General features: G+C 33.6%; 1 non-coding gene and 1 pseudogene across 1 annotated transcript; one reads left to right on the forward strand and one right to left on the reverse strand.

Annotated features, from left to right (window-relative positions):
• The first annotated feature begins 1461 nt into the window (after window positions 1–1461).
• On the forward strand, window positions 1462–5276 carry LOC106325416 (annotated as a pseudogene).
• Window positions 5277–5438: 162 nt separating this feature from the next.
• Window positions 5439–5510, reverse strand: TRNAD-GUC. Its single transcript has one exon. It is a non-coding gene; the product is annotated as a tRNA-Asp (tRNA).
• Window positions 5511–6440: the final 930 nt, after the last annotated feature.

Here is a 6440-nt window from a genome sequence, read left to right on the forward strand (position 1 = left end):
ACTAACCATATAATAAAATAATTGATTTTTTCTTATATATTATATTTTGAATTTTTTAAAATGACTTTAAATTACAAAAATGAGGAAACATTATATGTTATTTTTTTTTTAAAAAATGACTTTAAAATACAAAAATGAAGACACCTTATATGTTATATTTTTCTTATATGTTATATTTTTTCTTATATGTTATATTTTGAATTTTTTAAAATGACTTTAAATTACAAAAATGAGGAAACATTATATGTTATTTTTTTTTTAAAAAATGACTTTAAAATACAAAAATGAAGACACCTTATATGTTATATTTTTCTTATATGTTATATTTTTTCTTATATGTTATATTTTGAATTTTTTAAAATGACTTTAAATTACAAAAATGAGGAAACATTATATGTTATTTTTTTTTTAAAAAATGACTTTAAAATACAAAAATGAAGACACCTTATATGTTATATTTTTCTTATATGTTATATTTTTTCTTATATGTTATATTTTGAATTTTTTAAAACGACTTTAAATTACAAAAGTGTAAGTTTTCCTTAAGTATACGACTAAAAACATTAAAATGACATGTATCAATTCGATGGTTGATTTGAAAGCTTTCAAAACCATATGGGAGATAAACGTCAAAATAATTCAACTGTGAAAACAATACTGTTCACTTTTTTCAAGAATGTGTTCGATGGAAAAAATAAGGTTTTATGTCATAATTTGTTTAATGTCCAATCCGTTCAACCCATGATGTATTAATTATAGTTTTGTTCCATTATTTTTAATAAAAATTGATCCGATCCATCGGAAAAAAATTATATAATAATAACAAAAAATATTTTATATATATAAATAAAATAATCAAATATATAAAAGAAACTATCGATAATATATACAAATAAATTCACCATGCGCAAGGCGCAGATCTTATCCTAGTATATTATAAAGCGTAAGCTTTGTTCATGATCTTCTGCGAAGAAATCCAACCATTTAGTCAAGATATATTTATTTTCTAAATTTCTAAATTTATATAGAAGTCATATAAATTGAATTAGTCTATATTTATACATGTAGACCTTGGCAAAATAATAATTAAACACACAACTACCTTTGTTTACGAATAATCATAACACGAGAGTGACCAATTCTCGGTCAAACTAAAGAACTTCCAACACATCTAATCAAAATATTCACATATTGAACTCTTTCTGATTATTATTCCTTTTTAACCAAAGCATCGATTATTGTTCCCGCGTATAAAACATTTTAAAAAGAAAAGAGAGAAAAAAGAAAAGAAAAGGTATCTTTTCAAAATCTAGATACTCAAATCTTTTGTCATTGCATTAACCAAGTCGTGATAATATGACCAAAAAAGGTAAAAACGTAAAACGCATTTCTTAAGAAAATCAAGGGTGGAAAAAGAATCAATTTTCTCACAAAAGGAAAGAAATTAAACGTATGGTTTTGTCCCCATAGGAAAATGAAATAAGATCGTCTCTTCTCGCATCTCTCTCTATCCCTTCCTTTCATTCTCACCCTGCCAAAATTTTCTCCTTCGGTAAGCCAAGTCTGCGCCATAGGAATCGTCCTGCTAACTTTTGAGGTGTGTGTTCCTCAATATTGTTATACGATAGTGATTAGAAATTAGTTCGATCACTTGGTTTACGCTTTTAATTTTGTGTGGCATGATCTTACTTCAATTCTATACACATACATGCATCAGATTCTTGGTTTAGTGGAGACTTTTGGATATGTTCGAACCTGTATGTATGCTTTAACTATTTGATAGCTAGACTTTTTTTGTTTTTTCTTGCTTTTGAAGATATCAAGAGGTGAACGCTGAGTGATGAATCGACCAAAGGTCCAGCGTCGTGTTGGTAAATATGAGGTTGGCAAAACCATTGGACAAGGCACTTTCGCTAAAGTGAGGTATGCTAAGAACACGGAGACAGGAGAATCCGTTGCTCTTAAAATCCTTGATAAACAGAAGCTTCTCAAAAACAACAAGATGTCTGTACAGGTCAAACTCACTTTCCTCATGCCTCCGCCTCCCTTGTCACATTATATGGTTTCTAAAATTAAACATTAAAAAAGAAGAAAATCTAAAAGTATAAAATGTGGTTCTTCTCGTTTGCTTTTATAGATAAAGAGAGAAATTTCTACTATGAAGCTGATAAACCATCCAAATGTAGTGCGGCTCTATGAGGTCTCATTCTTTTCCCTTTTGGCTTTCTTAATTCGTAGCCATTAATTCCGTGGAAAGCTAAATAATTGATACTGTTTCAGGTTTTGGCTAGCAAGACAAAGATATACATTGTCCTAGAATTTGCCATGGGTGGAGAGCTTGTTGATAAAATTGTGAGTTTTCCTTTCTCTCCCAACAGCTTTAAAAACTTGTAATCTTCTGGTGTTTTAATCATATACAAAATGCATCATGCTGATCTCGTGAATCTTGATACACTTTACTGTATTTTAGCGCTGTAACGAAAAAATAAATTATATATTTCATGTTTAACTTTTGCGTCTCCTAAACTTATGCAGAGACATGATGGGCGCTTGAGAGAAGATGGAGCCCGGAGATATTTTCAGCAGCTTATCAACGCAGTTGATTACTGCCACAGCAGGGGAGTGTACCACAGAGACTTAAAGGTACCACACATCCTTTTTATTTGGTAAATCTTGGGCCAATTTTTTAGGATGTGCTGTTTTTTCTTAGGTGCAGCTAATTAATGCCAAGAATTTGTCATATTTACTTCTCTTACTGCAGCCGGAAAATTTGCTTCTAGATTCTCAAGGAAATCTGAAAATCTCTGATTTTGGATTGAGTGCCTTGTCCAGACAAGCCGGGGTAACTATTCTGCTGATATTCCTTGTCCTATTCTAATGCATGTGCCTGATGTTCGGTAATGATGTATTTGATTGGTTTTATTTACAAATATCTAATAAGATTTGGGATAATATAGTGGCACTTTTCTCTCTAGATTCTTGTCAAAGGTAGTAGGTACTGTAGCCAAAAAAATCTTTTTTGTCATGTGCAGTGTCAAGCCGTGCATGTTTTTCTGTTTATGCATTATTCTGATCATTTGATTTATCAACTATGAAAACTTATTTGGATTTGGCAGGGCGATGGTCTTCTTCACACTACATGTGGAACTCCAAACTATGCTGCTCCTGAGGTATGTTTAGCCACGTGACTTCTCATCCAGTCTTTGCACCATGTTCTTAGTAACGTTCTTGTTGCTTTTGTCCCAAGGTTCTTGGTGATCAAGGCTATGATGGGGCAACCGCAGACTTGTGGTCCTGTGGAGTGATACTCTTTGAGCTACTTTCTGGGTATTTGCCTTTCGAGGATTTCTAATCTCCTGATGCTGTATAATAAGGTAAGCACTTTTGTTACATTTTTTCCAAGGCTTCTTCACCCGTAACCATTATCTGTGATTATTCTTTGTAACTTCATCAACTTTCAGATAACAGCTGCTGAATATAATTGTCCTTATTGGCTCTCTCTTGGTGCCAAGAACTTGATTGTCCGAATCTTGGACCCAAACCCGACGACTGTGAGATAACCTATCCTCTCATCTTGTTTTTTTTGTTAGTTATATATATGGTTTGATTTAGTATCTTAGTTATGATATAATTAATCGCTTATTATTGCGTTTTCATTTTTATTAGGCTTTTGAATATCAGTAGGGTAATAATAGGATAGTTTATGAGTGGCAAGAATTATAGGGAACATTTTATATGCATGTATACCTTGATAATACAAAACATCCGAGGATTGGCATTTGTCAACAGTGGAACTTATTGACTGTGCATAACCATGACAGCGTATCAAAGTTCCAGAGATTCTGGAAGATGCGTGGTTCAAGAAAGATTACAAGCCAGCCGTTTTCGAGGAGAAAGAAGAAGCAAAGTTGGATGATGTGGACGATGTATTTAAAGATTCAGAAGTTAGTCATATTTATTTAATCTGAGACCTGTATGATGATTAAGCTCTTTCTTCTCCTTTTTAGTTACTTGAATATGTGTCCATAACAATCTGTGGTTTATGAAATATATAGGAGCATCATGTCACAGAAAAGAAGGAGGAGCAGCCAACTTCAATGAACGCCTTTGAGTTGATATCAATGTCGAGAGCTCTGGATCTCGGAAACCTTTTTGAAAGAGAAGAGGTGCGTCTTTAAGACTAACAACGCTTACGTGCTTGAATTCTCTAGCAAAAACCCTTTTTTTTTGTGTGTGTGTGTGTCGTATAAGCAGACAGTTTCAGGGTTTGGTCTTTCCACGTTATATATGTACTAATTTAGTATATACCGTTTAACTTAACAGGGATTCAAGCGAGAAACAAGATTTGCAGCCATAGGCGGTGCTAATGAATTAGTCCAAAAGATTGAAGCAGCTTCTAAGCCTCTTGGTTTCGATATTCAAAAGAATAACTATAAGGTAAACTAGTCGTGTGAAACCCTAACAGCTATTGACATATTCTCTCTCCTTTGTTTTTAATGCGCTTTCCTGCTAGAGTAACGAATTACAACACAAGAAGATACCACTTATAAAACAGTTACTAATTAGAGTAGAAAGAACTAGTTAGCCAGGCCTATATTCTAACCCGTGTTGGTCACTTCCTTTCCTTTCATGGATATTGAATTATCTTTGTGTCACTTTCACTGAACCTCTACCTTGTTTGGGAACACAGATGAGACTTGAAAACGTGAATGCTGGAAGGAAGGGAAACCTAGAAGTGGCGACTGAGGTACAACATGCACACTCTTGACTCTGACTATATATATATATTAAATCTGAATTGACCTTGGAATCAAAGAAGTGATCTCACCTCATCTAGTATAATGTTTTTGTAGATATTTCAAGTATCACCATCTCTTCATATGGTGGAAGTCCGGAAAACTAAAGGGGATACATTAGAGTTCCATAAAGTAATAATCATAATATTCAGTTTTTCTACTATGTGAAAATGTTATCTCGAGGACAGTTACTTATATATGTGCACCTACTACTCTTCCTTTTTTGCAGTTCTACAAGAAGCTCTCGACCACACTTAAGGATGTGGTTTGGGAATCCGGTGATACCTCTGATAATAACAACAAATGAGAGAAAGACTGAGACTAATTCATGTCTCTGATGATTGATCATTCTGAATTTTCTGATTTATCTTTTTTTATTATTGGACTCAATTCTTTTGAACAAATTAGAGAAAACAAGATCATGAGATTGACTCTGTATATATCGAACTATGTGCAGCAACAACAAGGTGTTTATAACAATCCTCTTGTATTAAATCCCAAAATTATTAATTTTGTCCAAGTAGTAGTTGCTTTTACAACTGTGTGTTTACAGTAATAATTCAGGCAGAACTGGCTTATATTGGATGATTGTTAAACAAAGATGTCAAAATGGTATTATTTTGTTGTAAGCATAAAAAATAACGCCGTTGCCGGGGATCGAACCCGGGTCACCCGCGTGACAGGCGGGAATACTTACCACTATACTACAACGACTTTGTTGATTAGTCTAACAACTGAATCTATTTATCTCGTATTGTATTAAATGGACACTATCCATATTGCAGACTTTCTAAAAGGCTGGCTGACGCAGTTTCGTATATATCAAATAAACTTTGAAGGATCAAAACTCGAAGCTTTCTCTTCTGCTACTTTATAACCATTTAACGCCATGGCATTCTTATCGACGATAACTCAACCGTCGTTGGTGCACATTCCCGGCGAACCCGTCGACCAGCACGTATTCTTTCCCCCGGAAGCCGACAATCACGAAGCGGATGATCTGTTCGCCAGCGAGGAACTCCAGTGAGACGTCTAACGAGCTCTCCGTTGATGATTGATGAAGCACCGAAAGAGACTCCATCTTTAATCTCCGCTCTCAACGTAGAACGAGCTATCCACCTTCGTAATTCACTCTCTCTGTGCCTCCCTTCCTCTCATCTTGTTTTTTTTGTTTCCTTTTGAAGAAAAACTGATGGTGGTTTGGATTAGAATGCATCGGTTACAGATGTGGATCACTAAGGGCGGCTTGGGCTTCCAAGAAACTGTTCTTTTGATTTGAATTATTTTATTTGAATTATCCAAAATTATAAAGAACCAAACCAAGTATCCATACAAAAAAATCGAGATTATATTATTTTAAACAGTTTTATGTCTATTTTTTTTCACGACAGGTAAACGCACTACTACATCAATAGATTATGTGTTTTGATAGGTAAATGCTGTGGTTTTTATTTTTTTATGCTTTAGAATATATGCTATAAATTTTTCTGTGTAGTCTTAGATTTTATTGTTGTAAATTTATATCAATAACTTTCGAAACACTAAATATAAGTTGTAGGTTGGTTGGTGTTGTGGTTTTAAGTTTTACTAGATTTTGACCCGCGCTTTCAAAGCGCGGGTTTATTTTTGTTTTTTTTTTCAATT

Source organism: Brassica oleracea, chromosome C2 (assembly GCF_000695525.1).
Source record: "Brassica oleracea var. oleracea cultivar TO1000 chromosome C2, BOL, whole genome shotgun sequence".
Taxonomy (NCBI): Eukaryota; Viridiplantae; Streptophyta; class Magnoliopsida; order Brassicales; family Brassicaceae; genus Brassica; species Brassica oleracea.